At 40.4% G+C, this 22,431-nt stretch overlaps 1 protein-coding gene across 2 annotated transcripts in view; it reads right to left on the bottom strand.

The window, feature by feature from the left end:
• Positions 1 to 22,431, bottom strand: part of LRWD1 (leucine rich repeats and WD repeat domain containing 1) — a 58,646-nt gene that overhangs the window by 34,455 nt on the left and 1,760 nt on the right. The window contains exon 3 of one of the 2 annotated variants that reach the window (XM_083350658.1): positions 11,925 to 11,999. The exons of the other annotated variant lie outside the window; for it this stretch is intronic. The gene's annotated coding sequence lies outside the window, so the exon portion shown is untranslated. The remainder of the gene's footprint in view (positions 1 to 11,924; positions 12,000 to 22,431) is intronic. 2 annotated transcript variants of the gene reach the window in all.

The raw sequence follows: 22,431 nt of genomic DNA, 5'->3' as shown, positions 1-22,431 counted from the left end.
CTCTGCCAGGTCGGAAACCTTTAAAGTCCACTCTTCTATGGTCGGCAATTCCTCTTTCTTCCAATATTGGCCTATCAAAAGTCTTGCCGCCGTAATTAAGTTCAACATCAGCTTGGTGTCCACAACTGTAGCGTCTGCAATTATTCCCAACAAAAAAAGTTGTGGACAAAACTTTATCCTCTGTTTAAAAATCTTCTGCATATTCCACCAGACTTTTATCCAAAAAGCCTTAACCTTCTTACATGTCCACCATATGTGAAAATATGTTGCATCTTCATCACCGCACCTCCAACATTTAGGCTGATAATTCAGATACATACTTGCAAGCTTTTTAGGATCCAAATGCCATCTATAAAACATTTTGTAAAAGTTCTCTCTTAGATTTTGAGCTTGAGTAAATTTTACGTTCCTCACCCAAATCTTTTCCCACGTATCCATTGTAATAACTTCCTGGATGTTTTGGGCCCATTTTATCATACAATCCTTGACAAGCTCTGTTTCCGAGTCAATCTCTATCAATGCAAGATATATCCGTTTAATATGTGCTGGTCCCTGATTTCTAATCTGCTTTATCAAATTTTCATCAGTCATTGTAAATCCATTTTTCTGGTCTTCTTTCCACCTGGCCTGTAATTGAATATATTGAAACCAAGTTTGAACAACCTTCTCTTCTCGCAAGAGGCTATATGATTTCAAACACCAAACATTCCTTTCCAGGCTTAAAATTTCCTTGTACGTAGTCACATCATGTTTGAAACCAGCATGTATATTTTCTATTGCGTGTTTTGGAATTGCCCACAATGGTATCTTGCTGCTTAACTTATGTCTATACTTCTTCCAAACTCTCAGCAATGCCTGCCTTAAAATATGCATCCTAAACACAGTATCTACCTTCTTATCATACAACAGATATGCATGCCAGCCAAACAACAAATCATGGCCCTCAAGATTTAATAACCTCAGTTGCGTCAAATTAATCCAATCGCTTATTCCTACTAATGCAGCAGCTTCATAATATAATTTAAAATTAGGCATTTTAAGGCCACCTCTCTCACGAGTATCCTGCATAATCTTAAGTTTAACTCGTGGCTTTTTCCCTGCCCACACAAATTTATTGATACCACGCTGCCATTCCTCCAAGTTAGAATCTTTCTTAAGAATCGGTATCATTTGAAATAAAAATAAAAATTTGGGCAGGACATTCATTTACACTGCTGCAATCCGTCCCAACAAAGACAATTGCAATTTTTGCCAACTCTCCAATTCTTTTTGAATTTTCCCCCATAGTTTTTCATAATTATTTTTATATAGCTTTGTATTAGAGGGCGACAAAATCACCCCCAGATATTTAACCCTTTTAACAATCTCAAATCCGGTTAATCCTTCTAAGAGAGCCTTCTGTGAAACTGTCATATTTCTAGCCAAAATTTTAGTTTTCTGTGTATTTACTTTAAATCCAGAAACCTTCCCATATTGTGTTATTATCTCCATCAGGTCCACAACAGAGTTCTCTGGCTGGGTCACTGTAACAACCAGGTCATCTGCAAATGCTCTTAATCTATAGTCCTGATCTCCAACTTGTATCCCCTTAATTTTTTCCGAATTCCGAATCTTAACCAATAGTATCTCTAATGTTAACACAAATAACAAGGGCGATAACGGACACCCTTGCCTTGTGCCCTTCTCAATATTACATGCTGCTGTCAGGCTATTGTTAACTATGATTCGGGCAGTTTGTTTTTGATATAATGCCCTAATCGGTTGTAAAAAATTTTCCCCAAAATCCATTTTATCTAAAACTTTCAACAAAAATTGCCAATTCAATTGATCAAAGGCCTTTTCAGCATCTAGAAAGATTAGCGCTGCAGAGATCTGGTTGTGCCTTTCCAAAAACTCTAACACATCAACTATATGTCTCACATTATTTTTCATTTGCCTACCACTAATAAACCCCGTTTGATCCCCATGAATCACCTGTTGCAGAACCCTCATCAGTCTATTAGCCAAAACCTTAGCAAATATCTTATAATCTGTATTTAAAAGCGATATCGGTCTGTAATTTTTAACTTGAGTAGCATCCTGGTCTTCCTTCGGAATCAAAGAGATAAAAGCTGTTCTCCAAGACGGTGGCACCTTTCCCCCCCTCTGAATTGTCTGAAACAGTTCCTTTAACGGCTTTATCATCTCAAATTGTAAATTTTTATAATAGGCCGCAGTCAAGCCATCCGTGCCTGGCGCTTTATCCACCTTCAGTTCCTTAATTGCTGTAAGAATTTCTTCTTCTGTAATCAGTTGATTAATCCCCTCTTTTTGTACTTGCATAAGAACCGGGATGCTAGCATTCTCCAAGTATATATCAATATCCTTTACATTAATTTCCTCTTTAGTATATAATTTCGAATAAAAATCCACAGAAGCATCCTTAATAAGATTCTGTTGAAACACAACCCTTCCTTTATACTCAATCTTATCTATATTAGAGGCCCTTTGTTTTTTCCTCAGTCTGTAAGCTAACCATCTGCCTGGTTTATTAGCGTTGCAAAAAGTATTGTGCCTAGCAAACCGCAGATTGGTTGCCACTTGATCTGCCATTAATTTATCAAATTGTCCTCTTAGCAGTCTAATAGCCTCCTTGATCTTCACATCCTCTGGATTCAAAATCAAAGCCTTTTCTTTTTCCTTTATTTCATTCTCCAGTTCTTTCCTTCTAGTTTCCACTGCACGTCTATGTCTATTATTCATATGTATCAACACCCCTCTCATATAGGCCTTGCTAGCATCCCAAACCATGTCCATAGAGGTACCCTTATTCATATTAATCTCAAAAAAATCCTTCATCCGCTGTTTGCATTCTTGCACATTTCTCTGATTTCTAAACAAATTCTCATTTACGCGCCACGAGCGCCTGTCTCTTTTCTCCTTATCAATCTCCAACCAAACTGGACTGTGGTCAGAGATAGTTCTTGCACAAATCTTCACCTTTTTAGTTCTTAAAAAAAATCATTAGTCAACAAAATAAAATCAATCCTCGAGAAAGATTGGTGTCTGTCAGAGTAAAAAGTATAATCCTTCTCCTGCAAGTGTCTCTCACGCCAAATATCTCGCAATTCCAGGTCATCCTTCATTTCAAAAAAAGATTTAGGCAGTCTAGCATGACTTGGAATGCGCTTAAAAGCTCCAGCCTTATCCAACTGTACATCCAAAACACCATTCCAGTCTCCCATAAAAATAAAAGATTTATAATCCAACTGGGTGAGCTTTGTGTGGAGTAAGCTAAAAAAATCAGCTTGTTGTTGGTTAGGTGCATATAATCCAACTAGAAGCGTCTTTTTACCTTCTAACAACAGCTCAATCATAACATATCTTCCATGCTTATCTGCTTCAATTAAGTCTGCTGTTAAGGCACTTTTAACATAAACAACCACTCCATTTTTCTTATTCTCTGCAGAGGCAACAAATTGCGTACCCAGTCTCGAGTTCAGTAAATGCTTTTGATCCAAAACTCTAATATGCGTTTCTTGCAAACATATAACATCTATCTTAAATTGTTTTAAATATTGAAAAACTTTCTTCCTCTTCTGCGGTGAATTTAGTCCATTAACATTCCAGGTTAGAAATTTAGTTGCCATGCATATCCTCCAAAAGCTCTTGGACCACAGCTTTGATAGGACTAACTTCTTTAGGCCGTGCTCCTCCCACAGCTTGACTATATGTACGTTGTGAAGAATCTAAAGACTTTTGCTGATCTTGTTCTTTTATTTTCTTTGCTCGTTTTAAAGCAGCACGCGTTACTCTTTGCTCTCTAGGATCATCCAAAGAAGTTGTAGCTTGATCTCCTCCAGCACCACTTTCCTCTGTTTCATCCTCTTGATGTTCTCCTTCTCCAGATCCCTTTCCAGCTTCCAGAAGTGTTAATGGGGTTGCTTTTAAGACATTATTGTAGAAATCACGCGCTTGCTTCACAGTAATCAGCCGATACCTTTTACCTTCATGCATCACCATCAGCCCATCTGGAATCTCCCATCTGAACCTTATATCTCTTTGCTTAAGCTCATGCACGAGAAATGTATAGTCCTTCCTTCCCCTTAAAATCCTTGGAGGAATTTCTTTTAAAACCAAGACTTCTTGTTCAGCAATCACCACTTTAGCATCATAGGCAGCTTGTATAACTTGATCTCTAATTTCTCTTTTTGCAAAATAGACCACCACATCTCTAGGCAACTTTCTCTGTCTGGCAATCCATGAATTCACCCGAAACACTTTATCCATAGCTGCTCTTATTTCAGATGCTGGCTGGTTTAATACCACTTCGAGAGCCTCAGAGATCAGCTGCTTTAAATCTTCAATATTCTCTTTTAAACCTCTGATTCTGACAGCAAACTGCATCTGGTAATATTGGGCTAGGCTTAACTCCCTTTCCACTTTATCTCTTACATTTTCATTCTCCCGTGCTTTTACTTCTAATATAGCATTCCTTTGAGCCAGATCATCCATTTTTTCATCTAATTCTTCCACACATTCTGCCACTTTATGCACTGAAGACAAAATGTCTACCTTCATCACGCTGAACTTCTGTTCCATCCTCTCTTCCATTCTCTCCTCCAATTTCTCCTCCATCTGTGCAGGTTCGCCTGGTGCGCCAGTTGCGTCCCTATCTGGACCGAGACGCCCTACGCACAGTCACTCATGCGCTTGTGACCTCCCGTTTGGACTACTGTAACGCTCTCTACATGGGGCTGCCCTTGAAGACCACTCGGAGGCTTCAACTGGTGCAGAATGCGGCCGCGCGAGTTGTAATGGGGGTTTCCCGATACTCCCATGTAACACCTCTACTCCGCGAGCTGCATTGGCTTCCGGTTGCCCTCCGGGTGAAATTCAAGGTGCTGGTTATCACCTATAAAGCCCTACATGGCCTGGGTCCGGGTTATTTGAGGGAACACCTGCTGCCGGCATCAAACGCCCTTCGCCCAGTGCGCTCTCACAGGGAGGGTCTGCTCAGGGTTCCGCCGGTGAGAGATTGCCGGAGGGTGACACCCAGGGATAGGGCCTTCTCAGTGGGAGCGCCTGCCCTCTGGAACCAGCTGCCGGTAGAGTTGAGGACTGCTCCCGACCTCCGATCATTCCGCCGGGGCCTGAAGACCTGGCTCTTTGAGCTCTCGGGCCCAGGCTGAGGAGAAAATTTTAACTGGGGTTTTAATGTACAGGGTGATTTAATGCTTTTTAATTGGTTTTAACTTTTGTATGTTTTGATTTTTAATTCCCTGTAAACCGCCCTGAGTCCTCAGGGAAAGGGCGGTATACAAATGCAAATATTAAATTAAATTAAATTAAATTAAATTAAATTTATCAGCAATTGATTGATTAATTGATTCCAAAAGTACCTGGGCATGTTTATCCAAAGCATCTCGCAAATCCTTCGATATCAGCGCTTCAGGAGGGTGCAACGCCTGTAATGATGATTGTTGCACCGGCGAGGATCCACCACTCCGAAGAGTCTTAGGGGGAGGTTTCGCCGCCATCTTTTAGTCCTCAATTATGACGCACTTTCACTTAAAGTTTAAAAAGTCCAACAAGCTCGAGAGTATAGTAAAATAATCCTCTTCACCTTTGCCTCTTGCACCGCTCTGCCTGCTCCTTTAAATCATAGTCCTTTCTTCAGGCAGGGATGGTTCGCAGACGCCTGGCTCTGCTCCAAGAAGTTCGGAGCAGAGACGCCGGCCAGCTGGGAGCAACCCAGGCTTCGGGGGAGTTCAATCCTTCAGCCGCCCAAGCTCCAAGCTCAGGCGGCCTCGGAGAACTCTACCCCTACCTGGGGCCTCACCCCCTCCTCTTCTCCCGAGGAGGGGGCTTCAATTTCGCCCGAACAGCTGATCGGCGCTGTTTCGGGCGAAAAAACAAACAGCTGAGCCGCGGGCAGCCCGGGAAGGCTGTCTTCGGCGCCGCGCCGCCACCGGAAGTCTGATGATACCCAGTTGTATATTTCAACATTACACCAGAAAAACTGTCTGAAGTTATATTAATCAGAGTAAACAAAATAAAGGTGACTCTCTGATTGATGGTTTAGAGTACATGAAACCATTTTTGAAAAGCACATTGTATTGACAGGCGTTGAAAATAAAGAGAAGCTGGACTGTTGTAGCAAAGTTCAGCAACATTTAAAGACCATCTACAGGTGAAACTCGAAAAATTAGAATATTGTGCAAAAGTTCATTTATTTCAGTAATGCAACTTAAAAGGGGAAACTAATATATGAGATAGACTCATTACATGCAAAGCAAGATAGTTCAAGCTGTGATTTGTCATAATTGTGAGGATTATGGCGTACAGCTCATGAAAACCCCAAATCCACAATCTCAGAAAATTAGAATATTGTGAAAAGGTGCAATATTCTAGGCTCAAAGTGTCCCACTCTAACCAGCTAATTAAGCCATAACACCTGCAAAGGGTTCCTGAGCCTTTAAATGGTCTCTCAGTCTGGTTCAGTAGGAATTACAATCATGGGGAAGACTGCTGACCTGACAGTTGTGCAGAAAACCATCATTGACACCCTCCATAAGGAGGGAAAGCCTCAAAAGGTAATTGCAAAAGAAGTTGGATGTTCCCAAAGTGCCGTATCAAAGCACATTAATAGAAAGTAATGTGGAAGGGAAAAGTGTGGAAGAAAAAGGTGCACAAGCAGCAGGGATGACCGCAGCCTGGAGAGGATTGTCAGGAAAAGGCCATTCAAAAGTGTTGGGGACTTTCACAAGGAGTGGACTGAGGCTGGAGACAGTGCATCAATAGCCACCACACACAGACGGATCCTGGACATGGGCTTCAAATGTCGTATTCCTCTTGTCAAGCTGCTCCTGAACAACAAACAACATCGGAAGCGTCTTACCTGGGCTAAAGAAAAACAAACCTGGTCTGTTGCTCAGTGGTCCAAAGTCTTCTTTTCTGATGAGAGCAACTTTTGCATCTCATTTGGAAACCAAGAACCCAGAGTCTGGAGGAAGAATGGAGAGGCACACACTGCAAGATGCTTGAAGTCCAGTGTGAAGTTTCCACAGTCTGTGTTGATTTGGGGAGCCATGTCATCTGCTGGTGTTGGTCCACTGTGCTTCATTAAGTCCAGGGTTAACGCAGCCATCTACCAGGAGATTTTGGAGCACTTCATGCTTCCTTCTGCAGATGAGCTTTATGGGGATGCTGACTTCATTTTCCAGCAGGACTTGGCACCTGCCCACACTGCCCAAAGCACCAAATCCTGGTTCAATGACTGTGGGATTATTGTGCTTGATTGGCCAGCAAACTCGCCTGACCTGAACCCCATAGAGAATCTATGGGGCATTGCCAAGAGAAAGATGAAAAACATGAGACCGAACAATGCAGAAGAGCTGAAGGCTGCTATTTAAGCATCCTGGTCTTCCATAACACCTCAGTAGTGCCACAGGCTGACAGCTTCCATGCCACACCACACTGAGGCAGTAATTGCCACAAAAGGGGCCCAAACCAAGTACTGAGTACATATGCATGCTTATACTTTTTAGAGGTCTGATATTGTTCTATGTACACTCCTTGTTTTATTGATTGCATGTAATATTCTAATTTTCTGAGATTGTGGATTTGGGGTTTTCATGAGCTGTACGCCATAATCATCACAATTATGACAAATCACAGCTTGAACTATCTTGCTTTGCATGTAATGAGTCTATCTCATATATTAGTTTCCCCTTTTAAGTTGCATTACTGAAATAAATGAACTTTTGCACGATATTCTAATTTTTCGAGTTTCACCTGTATATTGGCTGTCAGCCCTGTGTCTGAACTTTTGTTTGATACTGTGGCCCATGAATCTGATAGAGTTGTAATTTACTTACTGTATAGCTTATAAGTTTATGCCTTTTCATAAAGTCTGTTAGTCTGAAAAGGTGCTACCAGACTCTTTGATACCTAGTCAGTTTCTATTTACTTTTACAGGTAGTCTTTGTTTGGAAATCACAACTGGGATGGCAACTCAATCATTAAGCAAAGTAGTGACTAAATGAAAATGCAACTATGCTTATGAACTTGCTTCAGCTTTCTTTTGATTTACAGACCTGCAAAGGTTGTAAATATGGGGATTGGTTGTAAAGTTACTTCTTCACCACCATCATAATTATGAAAGGTTGCTAAACAAGGCAGTGGCAAATGAGGACTACTTACAAAGACTTTCAGTATATTTGCCACAAGATTATACTGAATCTCTTTTTCTCTCAAGTTCTTAAAGGAGATTGTAAGAATTTTACTTTCCCTAGCAGTTCAGTTCTTATTGAGTACATCTCCTTTCTTCACCCTCGCAGGAAGCATGCAAATAGGACTTTGTGTATCTTCTTCCTGCATTTAGCAAAATCTTCTAAATCTAAATCTACATTGCAATTTTGTTTAGAGAAAATAAAATATGTTGGCCATGAAATTTCCAATATTGTATTTCTCCATCTTGTACTAGGTGCTATTGCAGATTCTTCATCAATCACAACCTTGCAAGTTTGCTCTTTTCTTATATTTGTGGTTACTGTACATAATGGATGCCCACTTATGTCAACCTATGAAATTGCTCTATGATTTTAACTGTTCCTGAAAAAACTTCCTGTGGACTGAAGCAATTGAATCTTCAGTTGCTGTCCAGAAACAAGCTTTATTAGCAGGCCCAACCGTGGGAAATTTAATTCTGAACACTTTCTTACATGAATGGATTTGATTAGCCCAGGACTCAAACAACTCTGTAGCTCTACTTAATGATAAGGACATTCAAAGGCCTTTCCATAATTAATGTAGATACTGACATCTTTTTTATATTCTCACGCCCAAGCCACATTAATTTAAATATGAATTTTAGAAAAGACCAACTATTAGTTTGAATTCTGCTGTAGACTGCTGCAGCTGCACTCCCGTGTTTATACTAATATAGCTGCTCTTTTTTGTCAGGCATCTGCCTCTTTGGTGCATGCTTATATGATCAATAGTGTGTATCTCCAATCTGGTAAAAAAAAAAGTCCTGTTGACGGTTTTGATGACTGTGAGTAGTTCATAATTTTAACAAATTATGTAAAAAATAATAAATTCTGTTAAATCCATTTCATCTGGTCAGCCATTAAAATTTCTTTCGAGTCACTGGAATGGATTTGGCACAGCAGAAGTTCAGTGAGAGAATAAACTATTAATCATCTGTTGTGCCATCTGCCCTGACTCAGAGCAACCTGTAGCATCACACTATTTAGCAACACTACACACAAATTATCTACTTGTTCAAAGGTTTGGGATATAAGCTTTCATATTTAGAAAAGATGCGGAAAATAATATTTCTCACTTAATATTACTGCTGTTTTGCTTGTTCCAGAATCCTGTAATGTTGAATCCCCCACTCCTTAAAGTACTTTTGTTTTTCAAGCTGTATTTTTTTTCTTGTAATTTACAGTGCTCTTCTCCACAAGAATTTTAAATTCATAAATTTTGTTATATGCAATTAATGATTGAATGTAAGTTGAAATTACTACTGAGGCTGTTACTGGACAATATCAAAACAGCAAATTAAAATCTATGCATAAGCCTAGGGGTTATTATCTCCTATTTTATGAAGGCTTTTGGGAAGTATTTACCATATCAAAACTATAATTCTCCTGTTTAATTGTTATAATACTATCCTCCATTACATTCATTAATTCTTCTCTATACCAATATATCAGCACATTTTTCTACTCTATATCAGGGCTTTTCAAACAGTGGTACAGGTACCACCTGTGGTACATTGGCACGTGGCAGGTGGTACATGACCATCCTAGAAAAGTAGTAGCGGGGGAGGGGAATGAGCTGAACCGGTGGCAGCACCGCACAAGCCTGAGCGAGAGATGGTTGGAATTGCATGGCTGTCAGGGCTCAGCGAAAGCACCAGTATCAGCGCTTCTTTGGGGCTGTCAGGGCTCCAGCTGGAGCTCGGCGCTGATCCTGGCACTTCTGAGCCCAGAAGAAATGCCGATCAGCTGGAATGTTGCAGCATCTCCATGGTCTTGTGATTTACATTCAGATGCTTGGCAACTGATTCATATTTATGATGGTCACAGTGTCCCAGGGTCATGTGAAGTGACCAAAACCTGCTGCAACCACCCAGCATAGGGGGAATAAAAACCAAACACCCTCCACCCCACCCCTGCTGCCAATCCTCAACAGAAATGTTAACAATGAAAAACTCGGACAGGAGGAAGAGCGCCACCAGGCAGGTAGGTGTCTTGCTCGGCTGTGGCTTGGGGGGCACTTTTTTCAGTGCCATTGTAACTTCGAACAGTCACCAAGCAAACTGTTTTAAGTCGAGGACTACCTGTACTTCATCACTTTTTTCCTCTTATTTTGGTCAAGTTTTTGACACCTTGCTAGGCGACTGGTGGTACTTGGATGTTGCCATATCCTAAAAGTGGTACAATGGGTGAAAAGGTTGAAAAGCCCTGCTCTATATCATCAAGGGCTCCACAATTCAACCCTGAGCTACAAATACTCTGTGCTATTAGAACTTGGGGTGTGTGTGCACTTCATCACTGTTGACTCCTGGCTACTGCCTGGACAAGTCCCTTAGCAAGATTTCTTAAGTGCGTTGCCACTGCCTCCTTCCTGTGCTGAGGGGGAATGACTGATCCAAGTTCACCCAGCTGACTTTGTACCGCAACTGGGCCTAGAACTCATGGTTTCCTGGTTTCTAGCCTGATGCCTTAACCACTGTAAATATGTAAACTGGCTTTATATACTTTTTTAGGTGATAACACATATAACTTGTTTTTGCCCTTTTGCAATAGCAGTTCAACTATTTTAAGTTCAGAGCTTTTAGATTTAGATTCTGAAGAGAACTTTTACAGCTTGCTTTTATTCTTGTTGCTTTCTCTTAGGCTATTATTATTTGTATTTTTGAAATGTTCCAACAAATTGCTTGCTCTGCTCCAATTTCATATGTTGATGCTCTATAAAGTTGGTTTTAACTTCACACCATCATGCCTCCCATTAGTTGACAGTTTTGTGGACCATGCATCAAAAGAATACATTTAGATGTTGTAACCTCAACAAGGGCAGGTTCATGAAGTTAACGGTTATCCCTTTATCTATCATGGACATCTCACACAGATGTCCCTGAACCTGAAAGATGACCAAAACTACTAAATCTGGGCTGTAATGAATTTCGAAATAACATGTTATTTGCTAGAAAACTTATTTACAAAATGGCTTCCATCTCCATGAAACAAGTACTGACCTTTTTGTTTCCAACATGACTTTTCCTCAGGTAACCAATAAGGAGATTCTCTCCCCCCACCACCTTTTATTGGCACTTCTAGAAGAAAAGTTATTGTGCCAGATCTTTGGATAGTATTGATGGGTTCTGATTCACTCCAGATGCAGTATGACATAGCATGAAACCTATATTCCAAATACCCATAAACACTGTAGAAGAATTGTATGGGAGATTACAATTTGGAAGGATATTTTGAGCTAATTTATAATTTATCAATAAGAACCTCCTAGAACTGGTCCTTTGGGTCTCTGTCATTTTATTCCAGGTCCTGCATGTTGAGTTAGAAGCAATTAATGATTGAACAAGGGAAAACACCAATTGCCTCAATTTATGGTCCAAATGAAAAATAAAATTTTATGGGGGGAAAATCAATCACTTCTTGAATTTGCAGAAAAAGATGTTCTAGTTTTTGGAATGTTCTTTGAACTTAGACATTTCTGGATTATGAAAAAATGTATCTGGTAAATGTCCAAAACTGTTATAGATTACATACACTATCATTATTGTCCCTGTCAGATAGAGAGAGCCACAAGTACCCTTCAGAAAAGAAATATAATTATTCTTCCATTCCTAGTTGTTCAAAGAGTGATATGTTCCTAACCAAACATATAAATATGGAAATTGGATCTCTTACCTATGTTGATCATAATCCAATAACTGTAAGCTTACACAGAGGAATCTTCAAGTGGTGGATTGTTTATTATTATTGCTAAAAGAGAATATTAAACTGAAGGATCAATACAGATTAAAGAATATCTAAACCAATTCAACTTCTGATGGTTATTTATAGTATGGAATTTAAATAAAGCATTTATAAGGAGACTATTTCAATAGCCTCAAATAGAAAACTATACAAAATAAACCAACAACTTAATCATTGAACTGAAGCTAGAACTGAAATTTGTTTTAGAACAAAAGATTAAAGCTATCTATACACATATTAATAGAAGTAAATGACACTTATAATAAACTGAACTTTGCCAAACAAAAATATTTTGAAAAAGGCAATAAATTAGATAAACTGCTGATTATCAATTAGGAAAGGAACAAGACAAAATTCTTATAACTAATTGGGATGGCAACAGATATGTTTCAACAATAGAAAAGAAATCCATTTCTTATTATTCCAGATTATGTAGTAAATATTAAATTTAGAACAGTATGAAAATACAAGGCAGTTTATAAATTCACAGAAAAAAATGAAGCTCTTTACAAACCAGTGATAATATCAAAAAGGAAATAAAAGAAACAATATAAACACTGAAACTGAAGAAATTTGTAGAACCTGATGGATTTTCTACAATATCATATAAGACTTTCTAAGAAATTGCGATCAAATTATTATCTTAGGTAATTAATGAGGTTTAACAATGTTCTCTTGGAAGAAAGCTTTAATTTACAGATAGACTTAACAAAGGCAATTGGGACTGGAATTTCTATTGCTAAGTGACACAGGCATAAAGCACAATTTTACATGATCACACCACATTCAGCAGCCATCATTAACTGAGGATTGTACAGGTCCTTTTCTATGCTTATTCTGTACTTTCAAAACAATACTTATTGAATAGTCTGTAATATATTGCATTTTTCTGCATACTTCAGGCCAAAGATTTGTACAACCTATCTGGAAGTCTTCCTTCTTCCATAGAAGCAATCCAACAATAATTTTTTATAATCCAATCTGTTATCCAAGTTAATCAAGTAGTTTAATTACATAACTTACATTTGGATATTGTTAGTCCACACTGTTCTTTTGAGTCTTCTAAAATCTTAAACCCTATTTTGGATCTTTTATTAAACCATATAAAACCAATCATTTAATATTTTTTTCTCAATTCTTTTTAGGGATCATTTGGATCAAAAATTTGGGCCTTGCAAAACGTTCAGTTTTACTGCTGTGATTCTTCCAAACATGACAGTTTCAACTTTTTCCATTTTGAAATGCCTTCCATTGTATTTTCCAAATCTGGAAAATACAATGCTCCTTGTGAGGAGACTGCAAGCTAGTGGTCTGCAGTAGGTTTAAAGTTTTGGGAGGCAAGAGAAATCCATTTTTGCAGTTGACACCTTTCAAAAGAGAAAGAAAAAAAGGGAAAACACAATTAAGTAGAGAATGATGGAAAGGATGGAAAACCCAGTTACAAAGTAGCAAATATAAGAAACATAACCAAGACCCATAATGGATATATACTAACACTTAAAGTTTAGGGAACAAACAGGGTGAACTTAAAGTATTAGTACATGAAGGCAGATATGACATAGTTGCCATTACTGAAACTTGGTGGGATGAAACTCATGACTGAAATGTACTGATGGAAGGATACAAACTATTCAAAAGAAACAGACCTAACAAAAGAGGAGGTGGAGTTGCATTATATATAAAAGATCATTACATCTCTACAGAAATCCACAAAACACCCCAGAAGACAAGCTCAGGATCCAAAAAGATCTTGACAAACTTGGAATAATGGGCCCTATCCAACAACATGAAATTTAATGTGGAGAAAAGCAAGGTTTTACACTTAGGCAGGAAAAACCAAACATACAAGTACAGGTTAGGCAAAACCTGGCTCAAAAACTGTGACTAACTGTGAGAGGGACCATGAAGTCCTAGTGGACAACCACTTAAATATGAGCTAGCAATGTGCAGCAGCAGTCAAAAAAGCTAATAGAATCCTTGGTTGCATAAACAGAGGCACAGAATCAAAATCTATGTATTAGTAGTACCGTGCTTCCATGAAAATAAACTTCACCCCGGAAAAAAAAACCTACCCTGATTTGTGGGGGTGGGCCTAATATAATCCCTACTCCAAAAATAAGCCCTAATTAAGACTCCGCCCACTCCAGCCCACCTGGCTGCCGCAACGGGGCAGGAGGCTGTGCGGCACATCGCACCGCTGCCACCACAAGGCAAGACAGATGGGAGAGGGGGTGGAGCTGCCGAGCAGTCTGCTTCCTTCAGCCCCCCCCCCCAAGCCATTCCTTGGTCCCTTTCACTCCCCTCCTCAGCCGGACTGCCATTCATTGAATGGGCCAAGTCTACTGTGGGAGCCCCTGTGTTGTTCAAAGAAAAAAAAAGATGGGTCTCTACATCTCTGCTTAGACTATAAGGGCCTTAACGCTGTGAGTGTGGAAAATAAATACCCTCTCCCCCTCCTGAAAGACTTATTAACCCACCTGGCGAAGGGGAGTGTCTTCACTAAGTTAGACCTGACAGAAGCATATTACCGGGTGAGAATAAAGGAGGGGGATGAGTGGAAAACGGCCTTCAACTGCCCCTTGGGAAGTCATGCCATTTGCACTGCAGGGGGCCCAAGCCGTTTTTATGCAGTTGATTAATGAGGTCCTACATGATCATTTATACAAAGGGGTTCTGGTGTATCTTGATGACATTCTGATATACAGTACGAATATGACTGACCACCTGAGACTGGTCAGAGAAGTGTTAAAGAAACTATTGAATGCCAAACTTTATGTCAAATTGTCGAAATGTGAATTTCACCAAACCCAATTAGATTATCTTGGCTATAGAATTTCCGATGAGGGCATCGAAATGGACCCAGCCAAAGTGAAAACTATAATAGAATGGCAGCTCCCAAAGACTCGCAAACAGCTCCAGAGCTTCCTAGGGTTTGCCAACTTCTACCGTCAATTCATTCCCTCTTTTGCCGAGGTTGCTCTACCCCTTACAGAACTACTCAAAACAGGCAAGGGAGGGGGAAAACCGCGACCTGGCCAACCACTAGCATGGACTATGAGTTGTCAAAAAGCTTTTGAGAATTTAAAAAGACTATTTGCGGCTGAACTGGTTCTAAAGTACCCCTGCCCAGGGGAGCCCTTCGTAATTCAAGCAAATGCTAGCAACGTGGCAGTCGGAGCTGTGTTACTGCAAAAGAATAAAAGTGGGGTCATGCAACCTTGTGCCTACACCTCTAAGAAATTCACTGAAAGCGAGAGGAGATGGACAGTCTGGGAGAAGGAGGCCTTCGCAATTAGGTGGGGACTATTAAACTGGTGACACTATTTAGAAGGGAGCAAGGTGCCTTTTGAAGTATGGACAGATCACAAAAATTTAGAGGCACTAAAAACTCCCCGCAAATTGTCCCCAAAAGCAAGTGCGATAGGCACAGTACTTTAACCATTTTAATTTTACTCTAAAGTATATACCAGGAAGAAAACACTTCCTAGCTGATGCGCTATCCCGATTACCACAGTACAAAAGCGAACACGAAGAGGTCTACAAGGCAATTATCTCCAGTTCACAACCTGCAGCACAACTCACACCTCGCAGAATCCCTAATCCTGATGACCCAGGAGCGAACAAGATAAAACGAGAGCTCCTCACCGATCAATGGTTCAAAGATAATCAAACCTCCCTAACATGCAGGGATGGTTTGGCATACAAGGGGAAATTGTATCTATCTGAAGCCCTCTGTCTCAATGCTCTCAAACACAGCCATGATGTAAAACAGGCTGGACACTTTGGATATTTAAAAACTCTATGCCTCATCCGCCAACAATTTTGGTGGCCAGGGCTAAAACGAGATGTAGAAAACTATGTCAGGAGTTGTACTGTATGTGCCACCATGAAAAGAATTCCAGGAAAACCCCTGGGTTACTGCAGGGTGGCAGCCCCTTCTCAATCATGGGAAGAAATAGCTATGGACTTTATTGTAAACCTACCCAAAAGTAGAGGAAATACTGTCATCTGGACTGTGATAGACCTGTTTTCGAAGCAGGCTCATTTTATCTCCTGTATAGGACTCCTATCTGCACAACGACTAACTAAATTGTTCCTGAAACACAGACATGTCAAACACAAGGCCCGGGGGCCGGATTCGGCCCGCGAAGTGGTTTCATGTGGCCCGCGAAGCCATCCTGGAAACAGTGAGGGAACAGCCCCCACTGCCTTGGCCCTGGCCCAGAGACCCTCCTTCTGCCAGAGACCCTCCGATCTGTCCCACTCCTGCCCAGGCCCTCATAGGCACCCTTGATGCGAACTATGTAGAGCTGGCCATGCCCACCCAGTAGGCCATATGCACTCTAGCCACGCCCACCCAGTAGGCCACACCCACCCTGGCCATACCCACCCGGCCCCCTGAGGGCAACCGCAATGCTGATGCGGCCCTCAATGAAATTGAGTTTGACACCCCTGCTGAAACATATCTACCGACTGCATGGCACCCCTAAGCAAATACTTTCAGATAGATGAGTGCAGTTCACAGTGAAATTTTGGAGGAATTTCCTTAAATTAATTGGATCATCTCAAGGCTTATCATCTGCTTTTCATCTAGCTACCAATGGGGCTGCAGAATCCGCTAACAAAATGGTGGAGCAATATCTCAGATGCTATGTTTCCTACCAACAGATGGCGGCGCCTGGAATGGCTGCGGCTGCATTGGCTCTTGAAGGCGAATAGTTTTGGGAGGGATAGTAAGGGCTATAGGCCACATGATCAGGAAGATTTTAACGTGTTTGAGCAACATGGTGGAACTAAGGTAACATACGACCGACAATCTTTGCTGGCCTGGCGAGTTTCTAGTTGTTTTGGAACTGTTGGTGAGACCGTTAAAAGTCGGTGGCGCTGTTTGAATTTGTTCTACCAGCAGCAAGATCTGACTGCAGGCCCAGTGATGGATTCTACTGCAAATCAGGGCTGTTTCCAGAGGAGGCAGAGGAGGAGAGGACCTGGAGCTTATGGAGCGAAGGAAATGGATGAGGCTGTTGGCAGGCCCAGAGGAAGAAAGGCTTTTGGAGGAGTTGGTGGCGGTGGCAGCAGCGTGCTCCAGGGGCGAAAATTTGATGAGTTCCCCATCTATCCCCTCATCCAAATCGTTGATGAAGATGTTGAAGAGCACTGGGCCTAGAACAGAGCCCTGGGGCACCCCACTACACACTTCCTTCCATGTAGATGCAGTTCCACTGAGGACCACACACTGAGTACGGCCTGCCAGCCAGCTATGAATCCATCTGGTGGTGATGCTGTCTAACCCACATTTTTCTATCTTATCAAGTAGTAGGTTGTGATCTACTTTATCAAATGCCTTACTGAAGTAAGTCCAAGTAAATTATATCTACAGCATTCCTCTGGTCCACTAATTTTGTCACTTGGTTAAAGAATGTAAAAAGATTTGTCTGGCATGATCTGTTTCTGACAAACCAATGTTGACTTTTAGTGATGACTTTGTTTGCATCAAGGTGTTCGCTGATTCATTGTTTGATTATCTTTTCCAGAATCTTCCCAGGTATTGAGGTCAGGCTGATAGATCTGTAATTTCCTGAATCCATTTTTTTCCCTTTTTTGAAGATGGGAACTACATCAGCTCTTTTCCAGTCCTCTGGTAGTTCCCCAGTGCTCCAGGATCTTTGAAAAATATAGTTCAGTGGTTCTGAGATCACGTCTGCCAGTTCCTTGAGAACCTTGGGGTGTAATCCATCTGGTCCTGGTGATTTAAACTCGTCTAGACTAGACAGGTGTTCACTTACCATTTTTTGCCTATCTTAACTTGCGTTTCTCTCCTTTTTTATGGCACTGGTTTTGGTAGGTTGGACTGTTTTTCTCTTTGTGTAAAGACAGATGCAAAAAACGAGTTAAATAGTTCTGCTTTCTCTCTATTGCTTGTCACCTTCTTGCCACTTTCCCCCACTAATGGACCAATCATTTCCTTCTCAACGTAGTTGTCCTGAAATGTTTATCTTCCCTTCATTCTGTTCTTCTTCTTGATCCTCAGGTTTCTTCTGGTTTATATAGAAAGTCTTTTCCATTTTCAGTGTTGTCAGTGCCTTTTCTGGGTTTTCTGTTAACTGTATTTGTTGATCAGTTGAATCTTCTATAATACTATTTGATTGTTCCACTTCATCTATTATATTCTGTGTAGTTGATTCTTTAGCTGTAATCAATGTTTGGGTTCATATATTTAGGCTGACATTTTGTTCTTTTCTATAGCTTATTTCATCAGAAGCTGTAAGAATAGTTTCATAAATTGCTTTCAACATAAAAAGAATCTGTTCCTGATCTTCATCCATGTTCTCTTAGTGGTGTGCTAAATTAAAAGCTTTACAATCAGAGAGTGAAAATAATTTTGTCACTGAGTATAGAACACAGCTGGGCTTCTCACAGCTGATATCTGCCAAGATTACAAAAGTCTTATCTATAGTCTGTGCTTCAAGCCGAGTCTCTCTTAGACAATAACAAGTTGTAATATCATGTTTAAATGTCACTATCCATATGGTGTAGTAACAACAACTTGCACCTGAACATCGGCAAGATGAAAGAGATGGTGCTAGACTTCTGGAGGAAAAAGGAGGAACCTGCCCCACTTTACATTGGGGAGGGCTGTGTGGAGAGAGTTTCCTCCTTTAAATTTCTGGCAGTCTACCTCTGTGAAGATCTGACCTGGAAAGTTAATACAACCCAGGTGGCTAGAAAGGCCCAACAGAGGCTTCACTTTCACAGGGTCTTGCAGAAGAACAGGGTAGAACAACGGCTAATGAACCTCTTTTACCGGTCTACTATAGAGAGCGTCCTCTTGTATGGTATTGTGGTCTGGTATGCTGGTCTGACAGCCGCGGATAGGAAAGTATTACAGAGGGTGGTGAGTACAGCAAGACATTGTGGGCTGTTCCCTGACACCACTGGATGACATCGCCAGGGCTCGTTGCCTTGGAAGAGTGAGGAAAATTCTCAGGGACGACTCACACCCTGGACGGTATCTCTTTACTCTCCTACCATCGGGTAGGAGATATAGGAGTATAGCCAGCCGCACCAACAGGCTGAAAAACACCTTTTATCCGTGGGCTGTTAGGCTTTTGAATGAGAAATAACTTTTGTGAATTTTATGCAGAATTGACTTGGGAGGCCGGTGTGTGGTGTAGTTGGTTCAGATGGTGTAGTAAGATGGAGGGCTTGTTGTCACTGTGTGTTGGGGGTGGGAGCACAAAGGGAGACTCAGCTAATCTCAATGTATACATAGTTGTACTTTGACAATAAAGATTCATTCATTCATTCACCCATATTGTTTAAGATTTTTTTTAAGTGCAAAATTTTTATAATCCTTTTTCCAATTTTACTTTTTTATAAGTAAAAACCTAAATCTTTAATAAAGATAAGAAATCTTTTAGTCCTCAAATTTTAGAAAGATAGAAATCCAGTTAGAATCAGGTTATTCTTTCACCGTTTTAAGCTCCCCTGGATAGTCAGTCGCCGCTGTTTTTAGAGGGTGGGATAAAATTTCCCTTCCCTCTCTCCACAGGGGGGAAAATACTTTGGGCAGCTTATACAAGTAGAAAAAATAGTTAGGATTGAAGAGAGGTTCAGATCACACCCAGTCTCATCCGCACTGCTTTATAGGTGCCTGGTGGTAAGTTTCACTTCAGCTGTCTGCAGCCTAATGACGGGCCATATTTCTTTTTAAAAAAATATTTTATTGATTTTTTTATCAAAGCATAAATCACTCAACAGTGTGTTGTCTGGGTTACATTTGTAGAACAATCTTTAACAATTAATTTCTATCATCTGTATTTCATATGTTAATTTTGTTTGATTTCCTCTTTCCCCAAAATATCCTTTTTTGCAAACATTGAGTTAATACAATTCTTATTGTTTTGATAAGTAACAATTGAGTATATGGTTTTTCCAATATTCCTAAAGAATAATAATCATATTAGTATAATATTTCTTTTCTTATTAGTCATTTTGGTTGCCTTATCATAAATCCTGTCACAATACTTATTATAATTTATTTCTCCCACCAAATTCCAAATATTCTTACTAGTGAAAATTTTCTCAACGATTAATTATTGAGAACTTTGAAGGTCAGAGGCAGAAATTTGTCCCCAGTCAATCTTCATCCACCAGTAGGTGTCAGCATTGGTTCATTTTTCAGATCTTTCTAATCTTTTCCCTCCCTAAAAGGTTAAATTTGACACTTCCAGTAGCCAAAAGGTGGGGGGGAAACCCCTCCTTCTCACTCTCAGAGGTCTTGTTTTTGAGAGTTCTCTTCTTCAGGAAAGTAGGTAGGATAGAGAAAGTCAATATTCTTACCCAGATTCAAATGTGCTGTTTACAATCAGCTTAAAGTAGAGCTTTTGACTTCCGTTGTTTGCAGCTAGGGTTAGACAATGAAGTTAGCTAGCCTTTCTTCTGTTGGTTTCTGGAAGGCTTCTACTGGACCAATCGGGGAGACCACCATCTCTCCTAGGTCCCTGGGTCTACCTTCCTTCATTGCCACCTCTCCGGGGTGGCTCCTGGACCATTTAGGGTCCCCAAACAGAAAGAAACTCAGCTGAAGGGCTCAACATTCCAAATCCCTTGACTGCTTCGCTGCTCACCTACAGACCATATTTCTATGGCCGGTCTTTCATCTGCCGGTTTGGAGGGCTGCCCCAGATTGAGTGGAAGGGCTGCTGCCCTCCCACGATCATGCGGGGGTCCCCTCCTTGCTTGTCGCCCCTACAGGGCAACTTTCGACCCTTTCCAGGGTCCCCCAGCAATGCAAAATCAGCCATGGAAGACGGAGCTTGCCTTCCAGCATCCGCGTCGGCCATGTCGGCAAACCAGAGGTTCCAGCAGCCATACTTTTACTAACACATGTGAAGATCTTCCTAAAGCTTCTAAGATGCTTTCTTTAGTTTTCTGCCAACATTTTCCAATATTTCATTATCTTTACCAGAGAGACAAATGTTTTTCTTTAGCTGGCAGTTGTTCAGAGTTATGGCTGAGAAGTTTCTGAAAAAGTAATATTACACCTCTTTTCCACAGCAGGTTATATATCTATCCAGTCCTTACCTTCATTTAAGGAATCAGAAGAATCTACAACTAACACAAAACTGAGTTAGTTTTCTGATATTACAGAAACATAATTCAAAATGAACAATAGGCTATAAAAGTGAGCTCAAACTAGAATGAAATTTAATACAGATGAATGCAAATTTCTTCATTTAGGAAAAAAAATAAAATGCACACATACATGATCACTGACTTCATACTACTTCATGCTGTTTATTGATTTTAGTTTGGTGTTCAACACAATCATTCCTCAGCATTTGGTGAACAAATTGGACCTATTAGGCTTTAATACTTCCTTATGTAACTGGATACTTGACTTCCTTATTGATAGGCCCCAGTTTGTGTGAGCTGGAAGAAAAGTTTCCAATTCCATCTTTTTGACTATGGGTTCCCCACAGGGCTGTGTTTTGAGTCCATTACTGTTCACCTTGACCCATGACTGCTAAGTCTGCTATAAATCATATTGTGAAGTATGCAGATGACACAGAAGTGTCTCTTATCCGGAATGATAATAAAGATTCTTACAGGGAGGAGGTGAAGGCGTTGGTGGACTGGTGCTATAAAAATAACCTGGTTTTGAATATTAATAAAACAAACGAGAGCAACATTGATTTTAAAAAGAGCCAGCATAGTCATATTCCACTTTGTATCAAGGCTGCAGCTGTGGAAGTGGTCAGTAGTATTAAGTACCTGGGGGTGCAGATAACTAACAATCTGGTTTGGTCTCTTCATATTTTATCTTTAATGAAGCAGGCAAACCAGCATTTGCATTTCTTGTGTTGGATGAGGACAGCACATCTTTCTCCTTTTGTCCTGGCCACTTTTACAGACGCAGAACTGAGAGCGTTTTAACAAACTGCATCACTGTTTGGTGTGGTGGTAGCAGTGCCTCAGATAGAAGCTCCATACAGAGAGTGGTAAGGACAGCTGAGAAGATTATAGGAAGCTCACTTCCTGTTATTCAGGATACTGCTTATAAGCATTATGTGCTTAGAGATCAAAGCATTGTTAAAGACCCCACACACCACTTCATGGTCTGTTTCTGTTACTCCCCTCTGGGAGGAGGTTTTGAAGTATTTATAGCAGAACTACTTCGTTTCTGTAACACGTTTGTTCCTTATGCCATCCATCTTGTAAATTCACAGGATTCTTTTTTGTTTGCCATGTATATGTGGATATATGCATAATGATATTTTTTGAGAGCTGAATGCAACAAAATTTCTTTTTTAATATATAATGGTTAGTGTATATTTAAAGTGACAATAAATTCTATTCTATTCTGTTATATCCTATTATATTATATGAAAATGATTTGGGAATGTTAATTGTAAACTATATATGAATCAACATG

This window comes from Vipera ursinii, assembly GCF_947247035.1.
Source record: "Vipera ursinii genome assembly, chromosome: 1".
In the NCBI taxonomy this organism is placed as follows: Eukaryota; Metazoa; Chordata; class Lepidosauria; order Squamata; family Viperidae; genus Vipera; species Vipera ursinii.
The sequence above is the reverse complement of the archived record's forward strand: the minus strand, read 5'-3'. Positions and strand labels throughout refer to the sequence as shown.